Below are 20,520 nucleotides of genomic sequence, written 5' to 3'. Positions count from 1 at the left end.
TTTCCTTCCTTTCCTTCCTTTCCTTCCTTTCCTTCCTTTCCTTCCTTATTTATTTATTTATTTATTTATTGTTTAAATAGCCCCTGTGGAGATTATTAGTTTAAACTGAATATATATTGTGGTACAGGAATTCTTTGTGGACTCTTTTTTTGAACAAATTGGTGGTACATATAGGGAATGCTGATTGTTGCAGGGGCTTGTCTTTAAAGTAAGTAGGAATGTTGTTTTACTTGTAAAAATATAAATGTTTTGTTTACATTCACATGTTAAGCATTACAGGTATGTATTATAAAGTGAGGTAAGAGACATTACTAGGCTGATTGAATGTACTTATTTTCAGAGCAGTTACTACCTTTCAGTTAGGGATCATCTGGAAAACTTTACAAACAAAGTTTCAAAGCAACTTTGAAAATAGAAAAATTAAGCTAAACTCCTCATCAGTGTTGTTAACTGCAGATTATGTGCTTTCAGTCTTCCAGTTGAAGTTAATGGATTACCTAGTTAATAAAGTTACCTAATGACTTACCCTGAACTTGTTGACCGTGGCTGGGAAGGGATCACGTTAGATGACAGCAGTGGCTGAGGGAGGTCCTTCTCTCAGCAAGGCTGGTGTTGGGGTTTGGTACTTTTCCATTAGCTGGAAGGCAGATACAGCTGTCATGGCACTGGATGCTTTGTCTTATATTTTTATTTCAGTGATAGGAAAGTGCCTCAGAGAATAGAAGCAAGTACAGTGCCACATGAAGTGTGACTTACACAGTGTATACCCTGACCTTAGTGATGGCAAGGCCCTGAATCTGAGCCAGCCCACTCCTCCAGCAATTTCACAGAGCTGCGACTGTATTAACTGTTGTTATGCATAGGCGAGGTTTGTATAGAGCACTACTAAATCATGGGATGCAGTCTAGATGTTTTTTTATCTAAGCATTTAACATTTCTTGCAAATACCTGATTGAAGTAATTTACTGCTTTGATTTTTTTTTTTTTTTTTTTTTAATTCTTGCTTCCCTTTTGAATAGTTTAATCACTGAAAAGGTCAGATACATTGATGGAAACACTTTTAACTTCTGTCTACTGCATGAAAAATAGCTGCATACTTTATTTCTAGATTTGAAATAATAAGCTAAGAAAGAAGCATAATAGTCTAGTAAGGAATTAATGTAACTGTTTTTATTCTCTCCTGCCCCCCACATCCCATTCACTGCTCATGTTGTTAACTTTCTATGGAGGTAAGGGCAGAGATGCTGAACTGAACTGGGCTCAATTCACCTTTGCCTTTCCCCACTTTTATGTATTCAAGTGTTCGTACTGCCTGTTCCCCACCTTTTCTGCTCTATAGATGAATGTTAATGTTTTTCTTGAGCAATCTGAAATGAAGTATTTGCTTAGTTCTGGCTCTCCCCTTTCCAGCCTCCCAAGCTGCTTTTTTTTTTTTTTTCTCTTTGAAACTGTGACACATAGCAGAAGCGGGAAGCTATAAATAACACTGAGCAATGCGAAGTGATGTTGAATGTCTACAGATTTTCCTTTCACTTTTGGAATAATCTTAGTGGTTATCGGTCACAAGCAGTATATTCCAATGAAAACAATTTCTAAACTAGAATGTGTCTCTGTAACGGTGGTGTTGTAGTCCTGCATTACAAATGTGGGAACACTTTTGCCAGAAAAGAAAGGGAGAGAAGGATGAAGAATCCCAGTTGCCTTCAGTTAGCTATAAGTTTTCTAACTTTAGAGCTGAAGCAGAAAATTCTTGCAGGTTGCAAGGATGCTGACAGGCCTTCCCTCCTTGCTGAAGCTTCTCTGGCTGAAGAGGGTGTTGCATGTGGCTGCTGCCTTGCCACAAGCCTACTTGTCTGAATTAAATGGTTTAACAGCTTCCTATTAAAATTTTATCAGTGAGAAGACAGGCTAAGCGGCCTTGTTGCCAGTGGATCCTCACGGGAGTGAAGAGTGGTGGCCTCCCACCCCAAGGGGCAAACCCTTGAGCAAACTCAGGCTGCTGATGACTGAACAACATAATGAAGGGTCTAAATGAACTGCGCTGTGGAGTGGAGAAGAGGATGAGGAGGGACTGGAGGAAGGATCTTGTGAACTTCTCTCCCAGTATGTCAGCCTGTGACACTTGCTGAGTGGTGCCTTTGGGAAAGAATGTGCTTTGTGGGCTCTGTCTGGCGCAGGTGGATGGGCCATGATGTGCCTCAGAGAAGCAGAAGGCTGAAAGGTGTCCTTTTCTCCCAGAATTAAAGAAATACTGCTGCTTAATGTAAGGGTGGATGCTTCTGATGTCCTGGTTGGCTTGGCCTTGAAATTCAGCACTCTGACCACTGAGGAAAGACAGCTTGCTTGATGTGACAAGCAGTGCAGGCTTGCCCAGGCTCTTCCTCCTCCTTTGTGTGTGTGTGTGAGTGATTGATGTTTTTCATTGCTAGTCCTGACAACTCACACTATTGTACTGAGGTGAGCTAGAAAAAAGCTGTCAGGTTGCTTAAATCCCTGTGAAGTCTGGCAGCAGAGCTGCAGTGGAGGAAGAAAGAATCCAAGTAACATGAGGCTGCTTTTTCTTTTCCTCTGCTCAGCCCATGTCTTTGAGAGCATGAGGGCAGTGCCAGGCACTGCCATGTGGGAAAGTTAAGGAGTTAATGTGCTATGTCTTAGTGTTGCTACACTGGGGCTAAACAGATGGTGTAATTAGCCTACAGCGGCGAACAGCTCTTTTTCTGATAAGATAAAAGGAAGTAGTTGTGGGTGGTCGAAGAAGTCTTTTAAATTGGCAGGGCTTGCAGTGTGTTTACACAAATGCATGAAGTGTATGGTTATAATAGTTCATTTCCAATTGCTGTCCTCTTTTCTTTATATTTTTGTTTATCAAATAGCTCATAAGGAAAAATATTTTGTTGAATTATTCTTCAACATTTTTGCCAAGCTCATCTGGGAGAGTGAGGGAATCAAAAATAAAAAATTCCTTTCTTGGCAGACAGCAACTGTATCTTCTTATAGTTATAGGGAAAGAGAGCTCCAATGTGCCCTTCTTCCCCAGAGCGTGTGCTGGAGGTGAGCAGGGAATGGTTAGGGGCTTGAGAAGACTAGGTTATGACAGACCCCCACATGTTCTAATTTTGAAGCCCATTCTCTTCTCATTTCTGCATCCGTCCCTCTTGAGCTTATCTCGGTTGGGATATTTTAAAATGATCAGGAGTCATTATGAATAAAGTTGCAAGCAACAGTTTAGTTTAGATTTTCCAAGCTAATTATATGGGTTTGGGTTGAAAAAGACAGCTTGATGTAAATGAAAATTGGAGAAAAATTAATAGCAACAAAAGGGAGAGGAGGAAGGGTTGAATTGGAAAGAGACAAAACTGCTATTGGATTAAGGTTCAGATTTTGTTTCTAAGTCCTTTGTGTTGCTTTTGCATACTATGAGCAGATATCTAAGTATTCTAGCTTTTCTAGTGCAACTATTCATGGTTGAATCCAGATCATTAGTTACTTGTTGTAGTAGAAATGCTAAGTCATGGTTTGAAGCAATGATTGAGCACCTGGTGGGAAGGCAGGACCAACATAGGGGAGCTCAGGTGTATGCAATGCCAAGATCCACACCTTCCCAGAGCTCATTTAAGGGTTGGCAGTAGAGGCAAGTGTATCTTTCTGGAGATCCCTGCATATCTGAGGCCTTCCAAAGGTAAGCAGCTTCTTTCATTTCTCTGCCCCCAGCTATTGCATTTCAGCAGATCCTCACTTGTTGCAGCCTAGGACCTTGCTACTTTGCTGCCATTGCTGTGTGATCCATTGTGTTACATCTGTACTTCTGGTTTTGATTAGAAATGGCTTGTCCAGTATTTTTTTTTGTTATAAAACATGTATTATTGGTGAGTACAATATGCAGAAAAAGTGCTTTGCAGATCTTTTCTGTAATGGTTTTATGTTCTTTTTCCTATCAGGTAGTTAGGTTTGCTACATTAGTTTTATTTTCTTTGCTCATAGAGGCTCTTTCTGTTGGATTGCCATAGCTTCTTCTTGGTTTCCAAGAATTCAGTTTCTTCTGTTACCTTGCAGGAATCTGTATCCTCCTTTATCTGCTTGAAAGTATATAGAGTCTCTCAATATGTTAGGTTTTCTTCATGCCAACAAAAAAACCCCCACCAACTTTCTAATCTAAATGTAAGTTTTACTTTTCAAGTCTCCTTTTTGCCCTTGTCCTGTGAGAGGAGGTGGATGAAAAAGGCTATGGTTTGGTGGCAGCCATTTTTAAGCCTGAAAATGCTGCTTTAGGAATGTTCATGGAACTGTATATATATATATATATATATATTTCTTTTTTCTGACTGTAACCTAAATGATGACTGTCTACAAAGTGTTTTTAAACTCTATCATCAGAAAAAATGTAAACTATGTTTTTATTTGTATGGAAGCAATAAAGTGAGGGGATAAAAATATTAAAGGAGTATAGATTTTTATTCTAATCAAGATTTAACTGCCTATAAGATAATTACCCTCTAGTGGCCCATTAGGGCAACCATTTTTTTTTTTTTTTTTTTTCCCCCTTGGGGGGGGGGGGGAGGGAAAGGGTAGCTTTTTTTTTTGTTTGTTTGTTTTAAAAAAAGATTAAATAGGCTTTCCACTAAGACTGTCTGAGTAAACATGATTACTTCATAAAGTCCAGGTATGTTTTTGTCACCACATCTTGAATGTTAGTCAGGTTGGCAAAGCATATGTTAAATGTGCAGTAGTTTATTTCTGCAGATGACCAGCATTGCAGAGCTTGTGGCTCTTCTATAATCTGGTTCACTCTTGGGAAATGAATGCAACACAAGTGTATGCAGCTAATCTCTTGGCATCGGTTCCTAAGCAAATTTCTTCTAATTTTGAGTGTTCACCATGCAGCAGATCTGAATGCTAGCCTAAGTGGTCTGTGACAGCTGGGCAGATGGGGCAAGTCAAAGGGCTTGAGTGCGAAAAGGGAAGATCTTAAAATTATCTTTATTTCTTCTTCAGGAAGGACTGAAAATTAAATAATAAGAAAATAAATAAAAGAAAAAAATAAGAAGAAAGATAGAAAAAAGAATAAGAATGCTTTTTTTTTTTTTTTATCTGAAGTGTTTCATTTTCAGAATATTGCATAGAATGGAAAATGTTACGGATATTTTTTAAAGTTCATTTAATTCCTACTTTGGAGAAGACTTTAGCTCTATAGTTGACATTTAGGTACCTCATTTTAATAAATGAGGAAGAAGGTTGGATTTAGGTTAAATATCATTCCAAGTCAGCTCTTGTTTCAGGTGAAAGAAGTTTGTGGACATGTATTAAAAATGTATTTAATAAAAGCAGATGAGAGAAGATGTACGCCTTTTCCTAGCTTTTTTTTTTTTTTTTTTTTTTAAAGATAAAAACTCCAGAAACAGTGATGGAAAAACTTCTTTCAAATAAAAATGAATTGGAAGATTTCCACAGGTGTTCACTGCATCTTTTTTTTTTTTTTCTTTTCTGATATTGGGAAGAATTAAAATACTGGAGGTATTGGAGTGTTCTCCTGCTACTCATGGTGTCCAAGTAGTTCTCTTGGCAAGTGTTCTTGTGCTACATGTTACAGTGAATTTCAGCTAATGAATGTGCCCTCTCTGCTGCTATCTTTGCTGTTACTGTTCAGCTCTTACTGCTGAGCCTCCAGCTCTCAAACTCCAGGACAAACTCAGAGTGGGTATTCTTCTTGTGTTTTTTTTTTTTTTTTTTTTTTTTTTTTTTTTTTTTTTTTTTTTCCTGAGGTCTGCATAATATTATGTGAAAACTGGTGTGCTCTAGCTTCAGCAGTTGAGTTGTATTTTCTATGAGCTTAATGTGCAATTTGTTTTTAAATAAAGACTTTTATTCAAAAAAAGGAAGTGGTGTTCTCTGTCTGTTGCAGTTTCCATGGAAATAAATAGGAGGCATTACTTTTGCTATTGAAAAATTTGTATTTTTTGGTCCCAAATACTCTCTCTAATGGACTCTTTATTTGTAAGAGAAGTCAGTGTTAGTATTTTAATTTTCTTCTACTAAAAAGTACTTAAGACAAGCCTAAGAAAAGCTGTGTCTCTGATATTTCTCTGGAAGTGATCTAATTCCATTTTCTTCTATGTTAAAGCTCTCCACACTTCACAAAACCTCCATGAAATCGTTGTCAAGAGTTAGAAAATATAAATCTTAGATTGATATAATAAAAAGAAAGGAATAGGAAAGTTTAAAAGATGCATTTAATCAATAAACTTACCTGAAAGTAATAACACCCCTTGATTTTAACATTATATAGCTGTTCCCCTATCTTTCAAATTCTGGCAAATGAGCCAAATGCCTGCTATGAAAGACTGAAAAATAAATAAGACAAAAATAAGTAGTAGTACTTGTAGTCCTCTGTTGTCTGGCTTGCCACTGTGACTTGCTCCTCTTGTGCCTGGGAATATGAAGCACTGTTTTGTCACTGTTTCCTGGGAGACTAGGGCCAGGTAAAAGAGTTAATGCAAAAAAATTTTGGAAAAGCCATCTAGCTGTGATAGTGGACAGAGGTTGAGCAGAAACTCTTAAATGGCTTGAGCCATTTGTGCTGCGCTGTTTTAAAAAACTTAATACGTTTCAAAATATTTTTTGCCTTTTTTTGGCCTGTTTTACAAGTAAAACCACCTTCTCCACAGACAGTGTAAGTACTCAGAAAAAAAGAAGGAAGACAACATACTTGGTCCTAAATTTATATAATGAAAGTGTCAATTTCAAGGGTGAAAGCTTTGTCATCAGTATAACCTTTGAACTCAACTTCTGTCCTGTTTAAAAAAAAACAAAACAAACAACAAATAAACCAAAACACGTGATGGACCTGCTATTTTTTTATTATTATTATTTCAAAGGTTTCACTGCATGTGCTGAGAGTCATTGTGAGGGAGGTCTTTATTAGGCTGGGAACTGTTCCTTTCTTGCCCTGTGGCTTTGTGAATAGTGTGTGGAGCAGCACGGCTTGGGGAGTGTGTTGAAGCAAATGGTTGTGCCAGCAGAGTACATCTGTATGTTTCAATCTTTCATTCTAATGAGACTTTGTGTCAATAAAATGAGTTGTATAAATAAAAAACTACTGATGGTGGTAGGGAGTGTCTTAAGGTAAGGGAATGAGGATGTTCTGTTTCAGCCAGAATTGCAGAACTGTGGATGACTGAGGCAACAGAATTTTATAGGAGAGTGAGAAATAAAAAGAGGATGATTCATAGGTGAGATTGTCTGAAATAGTGAATGAAAAAACTGAATCGGAAGGAAAAATAAAGGTGAAAATAAGCTTTAGAGTGAATGTGATTGGGATTATAACGAAATTCAGGCTGGGAAAGAAAAGAAATAATACAGCAGAGCCAAGAATATAGCACTGTCTTTACCAACTAGGAAACTAGGAAAGAATGCTGCCTTACAAGTGCTCAAGTAACATATCACCTGTCTTTGTAACACAGAAAAGTGTTCCCTTCTTCTCCAGCTCTGTACTCCTGTTGTCCTTGGAGATCAAGCGCCTGGTCATAGGCAGGTTGTCAGAATTTCCTTAGGAGCTTCAGTAGTGATTTCATAGCATCTTCTAAGTGGATATACCTCTCTCTGGAAATTTTAAAACATTTCATGGCTTGTCAAAGGGAAGTTTGTCATTTTAGTTTATGTGCATTAGTTTCAGGCTGAACAAACAGTAAAGTGCTTTAACCTTGTGTGTTCTCATTTGATACTAAAAGGCTTTCTTGCACTTAATATAAACAAGTGTTTAGTGTTTAACTAAGGCCACTTCAAACCTATGGAAGCATTTCTATGGGTTTAATTTATGTAGGATTTATGTTTAATGGATGGATGAAGAATAGTAATCTTGGTTTGAATGGCTGTAGTTTGCAGTGATGCTCTCACTATTTTTGGCTGAAGGCAGATTTCTGTAAGACTGGCTTAAAAGCACAGCACTGCACATGTTCACATTTTGAATGCTGTTTGTGTTTTTCATATTCTTTTTATATCATGTTCTATCATGCGAAACCAAATGCTTTCTCTCTTTTTCAGAGAATACAGAAAAAATATTTTTAAAATTTCTTTTCCATCTGTTGGTTTCTCTTATTAACAAAAGCAAGACAGGAAGGTAGAAAGAAAGAGAAAAATGTATATAATACTTAATTGAACCCAACAAATAAGAGAATTTTTAATTACTTTTATTTTTTGCTTTGTTCGAAAGATTCTTTAACAGAAGAACCTAGATATACTGGTGGATAACGGGGTAACCATGGGGCCAGCAGTATGTCCTGGTGGCCAAGTATCCTGAGGTGCATTAAAAAGAATGTGGCCAGCAGATTGAGGGAGGTGATTCTCCTCCTTTCCTCTGCCCTGGTGAAGCCACATCTGGAATACTGTGTGCAGTTCTGGGCTCCTCAGTTTGAGAAAGACAGGGAACTTCTAGAGAGAGTCCAGCAGAGATGAGCCTGGAACAGCTCCCTTATGAGGAAAGACTGAGCAACATAGAATTGTTCAGCCTGGAAAAGAGAAGACTGAGGAAGGAATCTTATCAATGCTTATAAATATCTGAAGTACAGATGTCAAGTGGATGTAGCTTAGCTCTTTTTAGTGGTGCCCAGGAGAAGTGGAAATGGACACACTCTAACTCAAACTAGGTCACAGGAAGTTTTGTCCAAACATGACAAAGAACTTATTTACTTTAAAGGTTACAGAACGCTGGAACAGGCTGTGCAGAGAGGCTGTAGCCTCCTCTGGAGATAGTAAAGACACACTTGGATGCTTTCCTGTGCAACCTACTGTAGACAATTTGCTTTGTTGGGGAGTTTTGGACTAGATGATCTCCAAAGGTCCTATCCAACCTCTATGCTGTGATTATGAAAAAATTCCCTTCTGTTTAAAGATACTAAAATTGACAAAGTGAATAGAGTTGTATTAGTGATTGTTAAAATAAAAGGTGAGGCATCCTTACTAGTGGTTCTTTTCCCTCCTTCTCTAGGGGGAAAAATGGAAATGAAAGTGTTCCTAATTCTCCAGGTGTCTTCTTTATTGAAAGGACTTTTAAAAGTCAATATTTCAGTATATATTAAACTGAGTTAATATCAAGCATGCTGAAAGTTTGCCTGTAGGTATTTTCTGGCAGAATTTTAGAACACTTAAAAAGTGTTAAAACCAGGGGAAGTCACTAAATCTTTCTAACTAAAATTGGCTTATATTGATTTCTCTGCAACTTAAACTGGTATGTGTATGTACACAAGGAAGAAACAGTGTTTGTGTTTTTGCTAATTCTGTGTAGAGTTGAAATTCATTAAGTGACTTGAATTTGAGTGAGTTGTCTATTAACCACTTCAGCTTTGTTTTAATTTTGAGTTAGCAATGGAAAAAATAATTGCATGCTTGCTGATGTATGGTAGTTTTTCCAGTGGCCCGTCACAGCTTTAACTCTAGTGTTCTGATTTTGCTTGCCTAAGGGAAGAAATAAGTGGGCTGTCTGATCACCACAGTTATCTGGAATACTTAGAATATGTAGAATTTTTGACTTTCTCCTTCTGTGTAATATCTGGGAACCTTGCATTGTGTGTGTGTTGTGACACTGGAAAGGTAAGTGTGTTACATTTTAAAGATGTTACATGTCTTCCTGCTCTTTTTATTTTTTAACCAACCAGTTTTGGTTTATTCTTTATTTTTCTTACATGCATTTGAAATATGAATCCTTAAAAAAAAAAAAAAAAAAAAAACCCAACAACAACAAAAAACAAACCTGCAGAGTACTCAAGGAATGGTAATATGCAGGATATGTGCTATGATCATTTCAGGTCAGGTTGCATGAGATGGATTATAGGAGTAGAGTGAAACAAGTCTGCTTTCACAAACTTTGAGTTTGCACTATATAATTGTGAGAATGAGGTCAAGCCCTTCATTTATGGTATAGCAGGTTTCTTCAGGAATCTTCTGTTAACAGGGAGAACAAGCTGAGTGAGAGATGAAGGTTGTGAAACCTCTGTTCTTGTCTGCGTGTCCTTTTGATGCTCTTGTGTGGCCTGATCCTTCTCTGGTTGAACACACTAAGATAGCTTTTACAGAACTTTGTCTTTAAAGCATTTACATGACATAGACTCTCTTTTATGAGATGAGTACACCTGAAATAACACTTCACGTGATATTGATTGTGGAAGGTGGGATTTATGAAGATAGCTTTGTTAGGTACCTTGCAAATTTTCTTGTTACTGTTGGAATGTAGAATGGGTTCCTGTTTAAGGAAAACAAGACCTCTCTTAAATATCTTTATTTTGAATTTGTGTTCTTGATTTGCAATTCATTATTTATGAGTTGGGCTAGGTATTGAACTTGAGGGGGAGAAGGAAATTAGTAGTTTCAGGGTCATGTAACATGGCTAATTTCAAGGCTTGTAATTTAGTTTAAATTGAAATCTAAATACACTTAAATAGATGGGCTGCCAGTTAATCTTGCAGCCCAGACATACCAGCCTTCTGATACTTGCTGTCTGCATGAAAGCCTTCTCAGTGCTTGAGACCAGCGTAGTGCAAGGCTTGGTTGCAAGTCTTGCTACTGTGTTAACATATTGTATTCAGTAATTTAGAAGTTGGGTTTTGTAGAACTAGTAGTTAAATAAATTCAGGCCTGTATGTGTTTAGATGATCACATTGTATGGAGGGACAGCCCTTTGTAAGTGAGAAGGAAAGGTGGTGGCTGGGCAGAATGGCTGCAGAGAGACTGAAGGCAAGTGGATGCGATAGATCTCCAGCTGTGCTCCTGGTACCAAAGGATTTAGAGGGCCTTTGGGATCTCCAGATTGCAAACTGGTGCTGTAGATACTTGCTGAGATCTTATGAGCAGTTCTTGAGCAGTAAGGATCATGGGTGGATTCATCTGCTTGGATCAAGCCCAGTCTATTCAGACAGTGCGACTTCGTAGGCCCTGCGGTTGTGACAGTGTTTCTCCTATGGTTTTTGTGGGCACAGCTTAAGCCATTGAAATCTAAATGTAGATCAGTTTTTCTCCTGCTGTGGTGTAGTTATTTATGTATAGGTGTATATATATTTAAAAAGGCAAGTGGCCGCTATATATTGCTGCTTGCTGCCAGCAGAGGTTTAGACTTGAAAAGGAAACATGAAGCAAAATGTTAAGGTGGATGGTGTTTATTTGCAAGAAAGTGCTGGTAATTGAAAGGAGAGGCTAATCACTATAAGAAACAGTTTTCTTAAGAGCCAGAAGGTTTGTATGGCAAGTAGTGTTTATCTCTGTTGCAGAACTGCATCTTCCCTTATGTTTAGTAACTTACTGCATAAAGGCAAGTAGATGGCACTTTCAAAGGTGAACAAAGGTGATTCAATGAAGAAATGTTTTCAGCTTATTTTAGAAAAAAATAATTTTTATATTTAACGTTCCTCAAGAATATTTCCCTTTTGCAACTTGTGAGAACTTATTTTGTCTGGTTGATTTTGGCTTAAAAATATATGTTAAAATATATTAAAAACCAGAATGGAAAAGAATTCTAATGCTTGCTCTCTGAATATTCGAGTCTGCTTGTGTGGTGTGAACTATCAGCATACAGTGTTCTAACTTATAGCTCACCACAGACTCAAGTCTGTTAAAATAGTTTTAAGTGACCAAGCTTCTTTTAAAAATATATTCTGGCATGAGTTTATGCTGATAATGATTGCTGTTAATGTTGTTTCTTCTACAGTAATAAGGATGCCTTACATAGATTTAGCTTGTGAGATACAATATATTAATTTGGTTTTTGCAATTGAATGCTTTAAAGTAGTCTTGAACTAAAACCTATCCCATTATATTAACTAAAATTCTTTGTTATTTTGTATATTCCATTCTTTTTTTTTTTCCATGTTGGCAGTATATGGCTATATTTTGTCCTTTGTGACACAGAGACTTTTTAGCACTTTGTACTCCTTGCCTGCTTTTTCTCTCACTGTCTCCCAACTTGAATCATTTTTGTGCTGTACTATTTTGGCAAATCTCTGCTTCTATTTTCTAGTCCTGTACTGTTGTCAGTATAGTAATTTTTAGTACTTTTTGTCTCATTAAAAAAAAAAAGTTTAATATATACTTAATTATAGTTGTTGTTTAAATTGAATTAAAAATATTCTTTTCATATTAAGAAAAAGTATTCCAAGGAGATTTCCTCTTAGTGAACGGGGAATGATAATGCTCTTGTACGTGCTCATTTATAGCTTATGATTTGAACCTTTTCACTTGAAAGACAGCCTTAAGTTTAGTAGTAGGTATTGGCATAGGCCCTTGATAAATGTGTGATTCATTATTACGCTTAGTGTGAAGACAACAGATTTTAACTAGCTCATTTGGTTTGCTGTTCTGTGATCTACTTTCTGGAGTATGGAAAACTGATACATAGTTAGCCAAGTCTGGTTGGAGTTTGGAATATTAATCTACGTTTCTTTCTGATTCTTAAAGATAGGAGCCTGCTTCAGAGAAATGTGAACTGAGCTGTTTAACTGGAAAAGGTGGTCTGTTAAGTTGAAGATGAATAAGTCTTTTCACTTTTACCAGTGAGTTAAGTGCAACATTCTTCTAGGTATGCTACTTATGCTTTGCCTTTTAGTATCAGGGACTATCACTTTTCTTTCCTCTACTAGTTAAAAATGTATTTTATTTAGTTGAGAATTATGTAACTTCAGTAAGCAAAGCAGCAATTATTAAGCCTTCTTTTTTCTCCAATAATGCATTCTCCCCATAATAATTTTTCTTTTTTAATTCTTTCTTAGTTACATACTGGCTGGAGTCCTTTGTCAGATCTTTCTTTGCTAGCCTGGTAAAAGTAACAATCTAATCTTCGACATCATGATTGTATTGAAATAGTTGACGATATTTCCATGCCCTTGAGGTAGTGTGAGGTAGATTTTGAATTACTTTTTTCTAGACAACAGTTAAATTGTTTATGGCTGGCTTAAATGTACCTTTGTTTACCTGGATTACTTTCCAAAGCAAAATGTAAAAGTTGAATGTGGATTATACAGCCTCAGGAGCTGGCAGCACGGTCTAGTGGCTTGCAGGTGAAGTTGTCATTGTCCGGGTTACACAGGCATGTGAAGAGATGGTGCACAGTAGCTTTTGAAATAGACTGTTCCATGATGCCAATATCCTAATATGCTGCTGTTATTAAGATGCCAAAATCCATGCTGGCTGAGGAGGCAGCAGGAATGTGTTGGGATTTGTGACATTGCAGACATGATCACTGTGAGCTTATGCATGTGCTGTTACACATCAGTGCTTTTTGCAATTAGGTGGATGGACTGTGTTCCTCATTCACAGCCTGTGCCCTCCTTTGGGCCTGACAGAAATGCTGCGATAGTTCCATGGGATTGGAGGGGTCACCAGTTCTTGCTGTCCTTTCTCTTCTGACTCATGCTGTTATGGTGGTATTGATGTATAATCACCCCTAACATGGGAAATGATGTTAATGCTTATTGGCTTTGTTTTTACTCAGTTTGTTCATGCCAATTCTCATCTATAATACAGCAGGCATGAAGACATAAAAATGCGTAATGATTATCAAACATCTGTACGTTGTGCTTTGAGCACTTCTTTGGTAAGACTTGGAAATGCAAGTTTAAAATACCCACATTGTCTTACAGTGTTTTATAAAACTTGTCTTAAATATATAAAGACTGTTGCACTTTTGCAAAACAGCTTTATGTTTTATTAGCACAACTCTTACATTTGAAATGTCATTTGTGCTTCTTTTGTAGAAAGCGTGTGTGTGAGATTTAAAAAAAAAAAAGCTGAAATGATTATATATTAAAATGTATGTGATTATACCATGAATATGTAGCATGTTGAGTACATTTCCTGTTGAAGATGATTGGAATTGTGGAAGGCATTCAAATTTTTTTTTTTTTTTTCCTCCAAATTAGCCATTAGGGTTATGGATCATTACCTAACGGATAGTGTATTAATGGACTTCCTACCCTAATTACCAAAACGAGTGCCTCACAAATGCAGTAGTTAATCAATAGATGAATGGGTGTGCTGGCTCGATCTCCTCTTTGTCACTGGGCTGACCCAGCTGCTTAAACTGAGATACTCTGTGCACCTATCTTATGAATTTTAGCCACACCTCAATGATACGTAGGGATACTAGAGAGTATATATATATATATATATATATATACACTCTCTCTCTCTATATATATAGATATATATATATTTTCAATTAAATCAGTATGGTTTTTCAGGTGTTACTATTGTTCTTTTAAAATTCTATTATTCATGTTAAATTGTGAGTTGGATATATGTGCGCTTATATTAATTTTGATGGATGTATTTATAAAAGCACAGGCTTCTTTCAGTGTTCTGTGGGGTTCTTGCTTTAATACATGCAGGTTTTTGAATGCTCTTTTGGCATGCTGGCTCATTTTGGCAACTACTGGTTGTAGTTGCTATATTGCATTCGTGTAAAATCACTACTTTAAACTTGCTAAACATTCACCTCCTTGCGTTAATGGATTGTTTATATCAATCTGCCAGCTGCAGGGTAGTTAAGATATTTAGGCTATTTCTTGAATTCAATCAAAAAATGTATGGTAGAAGCAGTAGTGATGAGATCAGGGCTATTGTTTCAGAAATGGAATAGAATTGAAAGCCTTAGGATGTGGTTTTGCTGTCTTTTGTGGTTTTGCAATCTTTTCTGTTGCTTTCATTTTAGCTAACTTAGTGGTCAGCTGCTTTTCTTTTGGTATTATCAGCTCTTGCCACTGTGGGATTGAGTCTTTTCTCCCAAAAGGAATGGCTTGTAAAACCTGTTATTTTATACATTCTTAAGAATTTTGCTGCATTGTGAGCCAACAGAATAATAAATAGTAGCTTATTTACAGTACTCTTGTTTTTCTTTACTGTTTTGCTGCCATTGGTAGACAATGAATTACTCTGAAATCTTTCATCTTCTTGGATCTGGAACCAGGAAAGTAGACGTTTGCTGTGAAGGACTTGAAATTCAACATGAATCTTACAATTAAGGCTTGTAAACAGCTAAAAGCATGTTGCTCCAGCATTCTGTGCCATTTTGGATTTTGCATGCAAAATTGTTTTTTCTATACGAATGCTTTGGTGCATCCCAGGCTGAATCTTAAGTGTTCATTACCTGTAGAGAATTTATTCAACTTATTAGCCTTTTGACTGGAAAACTGCAGAATTCTGAACTGAAGCGGAGGAATGGGTCTATTTTAAGTTGAAATCACTCAGTGATTATAACACTGTGAATGTAATCAACTTGTTGATGATAGTAAAGCCTTGTTTTAATCTGAGTTCTCACAGCTGAACCAGTAGCTATACACATAGCTAAAGAGGTGTGGGGATTTTGGCAGATGTGTAAAATACTGGATACTTGTTTTCTGTCATTTTAGTTTGTTGATTGGTTTTGTTTGTTCCTTTGTAATTGCTAGGAATGGTTTGAATCATTGCTAGGAGTTGCAGAAGAACAAAACCAAAAACCCACCCCCAGCAAGTTTGGGTCAAACTGACTTGAAAGAAGATTGTTAGCTGTGTGAAAATCAGGATCTAAAATGACTCAGTAAGGTGAGGATAGTCCTAGCTTTCAGAAGACATCCATTTACTTCCTTTTTTGCATGAATGACTAAATGTGTTGAAGAGCTTCTTAATGTCACAGGTTGTAACCCAGCCTGTGCTGCATGTGCAGCCCTCTTTGCTCCCTTCGACCAGTTAATCACAGAGCTGATGCGATGTGGTTCTTTCAACATAGCTTCCAGTCAATTGTTTTGAAGACTTAGAGACAGCCAATATCAAGAGAAACAGATAAGAGCATAGGCTTTGCAGAAAAGCTAATGGCTGGTAGGAGTGCACCTGTAGCCCTTCAGCAACCTGTCTCCTTGAACCACTGCAGTCCCTGGCTACGAGGAAGGAACGACCGTCATCATTTTAATACGTGTTTGTTACTGAAGTTTTTACAATTGACTTTCTGGCCAAGCTTTTGAAGTTAGAACAAGTAGGCTTGCTGTTGTTCAAAAAACAAGCTTCAAAGCCTGAGTTGATTTCAGAAATTGTTTCCGATGATTGGGTTTTCATGTGCTTTGAGTCTTTTCTTTAAAACGAATATATCTGCCGTGGCTCAGCTGTAGCTGCTGGACGCATACATTATCAACCCCTTGATTTTTTATTTTTTTTTTATTTTATTTTTTTTTTTCCCAAAGAAGACATTAATGTCTAAATATTTGTTCTGAAGTTGACTTACAGAACATGAGTATCTACTGATAGTACTGGAGACAGTAATTGATATCTAAGAAGCTGCATCTTTGTATTCTGATAGAAATTTTGGCTTTAATAGTTTCATGAGAAAAGATAAAATGCATGTTAATTTTACATAACAAAGAGGATGCATATAGCTATATGCTCCTAAAAATGTGAAATAAAAGAATGAATTTTTTTGTAGCTGTGCTTATGAAATTAGCCTACCTGCACTGGGAAGTGGAAACTGTTGTAGAAGTTATTAATTTGCTTGGAAATTTGTTCAGGAAAACTCGTAGTAAGACTCTTGTATTTCAAGTAAGTGGAAAGATAAGATTCCCATGATTTGAAACTGATATAAAGTTGTAAAACATTTATGCATATATGTAAAGCAGGCAGGTTTATTGAGGGGAAAAATAAATATGGAAAAAGGTTAACTTCTGATATGGAATACCAAGAATGATGCCAGGATGAAGCAGTTTGGCAAGGCTGTAGTAAAAATCAGTTATCATTCTAGGTGGGCATTTCCATTTGTGAGCCTTTTAGCATGGCTGATTAATTCTACAGAAATGAATGTTCCTCAGATTTTAGGCATGTATTATAGGCAATGCAATTGTATAATCATTTAATTGTCTTCTCTATGCTTTTGGAATAGTTTGTGTGAGATAAGGTAGTCTTGTATGCCAACAGCAATAGACCAGATGTTAAAAAAAATCCAAAGTGTGCACAGCTATGTTCTAAAGACTTGGCAGGCTAAGGTGATTATCATTTTAGACTGTTATTTAACCTCTGTGGGCTACCTTTTATAGTCTTTCTTTCATGACTTAATCTGAATCTTTATCTGAATCTTTCATTTACATGAAATATTTTCAGTTTACTCACAGATGGAAATGGCAGGGGAGGTCTCATTAATCCAAGAAACTCAGAGCAGCCTAGTGGAAGGAAATGTAATTATATATTTGGGAAGATTTAGTCACATTCTATAACTATGAAGGCATGGTGGAACTTTATTATAGGTTTTTAGGTGCTGTGGTTCTAGAAAAAATAGCTAAGAAATACTAGAATTACTGTGGAAAGACAGTTTTTTGTTTTGTTTTTAAATCATAGTGAAATCTAGGAATTGCACTTTTTTTTTTTTCTTTCCTCTGTTTTCAGCAGGGAATTATTAATCTTTGAATCAAATTCTTTCATATAAAGAGCTGTCAATCGTGTGTAGGGCTATTCCCCTAGCCTTTGGAGAGAATAAATGGTTACTTTGATGTGTGGAAGTTAATTTTCTATTTCTTTCCTTTTTTTTTTTTTTTTTTTTTTTTAATTAAAACATTTATTTAAGGCTCTTTGATACAGTTAATTTTTCTGTCCTTCATCTATTATGGTGAGATGTATATTTATTCATTACAATTTCATCAGTGTTTCTCTTTGTTTTCCTGAAGTGTACTACTAGGGCTGGATTTGAGAATCTCTGTCTGTTACAGGTAGAAGCAACTTGAACTTCACTATTTAATTTCTTCCCAGGGCATTTAAGATGGATTATTTTGCCTTTAGGGGTATACACATTGAACATTTTCTTACCAGTCTTAAAACTGGTTGGAGCAGTACTGTTGATCATTCGTGCTTTTTTTTTTTTAATTGTATGGGTTTGTCTGACCTGTTTACTATTGAAATAGTTCAGCAAATTCCCCTAGACTGTATGGTTAATACCCTGCTTAGTGTATTACTGCATAAACTGTAGGAATTTCTTGTTCTTTAAAGGCCATTCACATATAATTCTACGATTAAAATCACTTTGTGTTTATTTCTTCCTTTTTCAGTACAGTATGTTGTTGTCAAGCATGCCTTTTTAAAGGTCAAAATGAATTGCAGGTGTGAGCACAGTTTTCAGAAAGGGAATTTGGAAAAAGTATGTAGAAGATGTTTATTTGATGTATTTATCTGCTACTAAATTTAGTTCTATTTGACTTCAATTATGTGCAAAATTAGGTCAGATCTGAAAAAACGTTCTGTCAAAAGGTTTGTTCATAAATCTGGCATTTAACTGATGATAAAGTATCCTGGATAGGAGGTCAGGGTTCACTTCCCTCCACTGTCGTTATTGCTAATTTAGAGATGGCTGTTTTTCTGTGTTCTGTTGGCCTTCTGCTGTGGTGAGACTCATGTATTTGAAGTGATAGACTACTTAAGAATGTTCTGTGACTTTGAGGAGAATTTTTTAAAGTTTTTATGCCTTCTGCTAGAAGGGAAAGAATGGTTATCTTGTCTCCATGGATTAGATGCATCATGGTGTGTTGTTTTTCTTTTTTTTCTCAACTCTCACTATTATAAAGAAAGCCTATTTTTCATATTAGGTACTTGATGATGCCCTATTTTGCTAGGAGAGTTTAACACATCATGTACCAGCAGCTCTATTTTCTAGTGAGAAATTATGGCCATTTTTCAGAGTTGCTGACAGCTCTCAGGTGCCATTTCTTCTATGTAGTCAATGCTGGATATCCCCATACAGTACTTTGCAGCAAACCTGAAAGAGCATGCACTAAGCCTGAGCGACATTAAGTCAGCTTATCCAGGAGTCGTAGTGGAGTGAAGTCCAGTGACCAAGAGGTGCATTTGGTGGGCCTGGCAAATGGCTGCCTTGTCATAAACCACTGCATTGTTCCTGCAACATGTGGCATGACCCAGGGGGAAAGCCCTTTGCAGAAGTCAGAGGGATCAAACCATGGCCTAGACAAGTTGTTAAAAAGAACGTTGTTCCTAAAAAACAGTTCATTTCCAGAGTATCACTGGGAATGCAAACAGTAAAATGCTTAAGTGGAAATGGAAAGATAGTTTCTTGTGTTAGAAAAGGGAATCTTTTTGGTTTATAACTGTTGGACAAAGATTTTTCCCTGGACTTGCCAATGCTCTTTGAAAAAAGATTCTAGATTATTTTTGTAATTTGTGGACTTTGCACATGAAGTAGACAGTTTACAGGTAATAGTGACAAACCTTCACCTGAATTTACGTTTAATTTCTAAAAAGCATAATTAGACTCATTGTTCTGTACTCCGAATTCTAGCCTCGTAAGCCAAAATGGCAGAACTCCTTAAAGAGTCTTTCGTAAAACACTGATTTATGAAAGAGAAAATATGAGTCAGTACATAGCAAGTTGTGGCTATTATTCTTGTCTTGGACTCTTTTATTGTTGTGGCTCTTATATCTTTATAGATGTAGAATTCTAACTTTTTTTTCTGGCAAATTTTCAATCCCCAGCCCTAAAAAGTCAATCAAAAAACTTTAAAATGACACTTTCCTAAATTCAAAAGTTTTTGAACTTTTACATTTCAAAAAGTATTAAGGTGGTGACGCTGAGGTATTGAATTTGTTTTTCATCTCATGACAAAACAAAAATCTTTTCTGAAGTGATGAATATCCATAAATGCTTTTGTAATTCACAGAAAATCTTGTGTAGGTAAGATCTCATTTGTCAAACATGACAAATGTTTATTGCTTGTGGCTATTTAATAGCAGTAGGTCATGTATCTTTTACTTTTTGGTTGAATTTATACTCTCCTTTTAATCAGGACCTAATGCCAGCTGCTGATATCATCTGGAATGAGAAATGACTGTTCTGGATGCATGTTTAATTTGTAGGACAAAATAAATGCACATACTCTTGTATGTTTGTTTCTTGTTCACTTTTTAAGGAGTGAATTATAAAAAGAAAGTTATAATTCTTAGCAACTAGACTAATGAGATGAAAGATAATTACAAATGCTACATTTGAAAGAAAAAGTCAGACTGCAGAAATCTTTAAGAGGTAGGTGTTTGCTTTCAGAGCTCTGGTCCCTGGATGACTTGCATATAATAGAGATTCTGAAGCTGTAATAAAAAGTGATGGTTACCTCCTCATACATCTAAATTTTTGCTTTCTTTCTCTGCTTAGTAAGAAAGAAAGATTTTGGGGAGAAAGAATGTTGGGTAAATTGAGTTTGAATTCCTTAATGACAGGTTAATTCCTTTGATTTACCTCCTAGGAACATGGATTGTAAAGAAGTTGATTACACTGATGTTTATATAGGTAGAGGAAACTTCATGTTCTCTATTCTTTCGAGAAGTCCTTATACTTGCACCATAATAGCTAAGCATCCCAATCTTCTAGAATATATATTAATTTTATATGCTTCTATAAAAGTAAAAATAATGAAAGTGAGCCCCATTTTTTTTTTTTTTTTGGTACCAATTCAAAGCTGACTGTCTGCTGCTCTTTTCTCAGCTAACAAATTGTGAAACTGTCATAAATAACTGATGCATAGCTGAAAGCAT

General features: G+C 36.4%; 1 protein-coding gene across 4 annotated transcripts in view; it reads left to right on the top strand.

The window, feature by feature from the left end:
• The window catches only part of PTPRK (protein tyrosine phosphatase receptor type K), a 350,623-nt gene that overhangs the window by 523 nt on the left and 329,580 nt on the right, over nt 1-20,520 (top strand). The gene's annotated exons all lie outside the window — the stretch shown is intronic.

This window comes from Lagopus leucura, unplaced genomic scaffold (genome assembly GCF_019238085.1).
Source record: "Lagopus leucura isolate 7727_CA_CO unplaced genomic scaffold, USGS_WTPT01 Super-Scaffold_73, whole genome shotgun sequence".
Taxonomy (NCBI): domain Eukaryota; kingdom Metazoa; phylum Chordata; class Aves; order Galliformes; family Phasianidae; genus Lagopus; species Lagopus leucura.
Note: the sequence above shows the minus strand (reverse complement) of the source record. Positions and strands in the feature narration are given on the sequence as shown.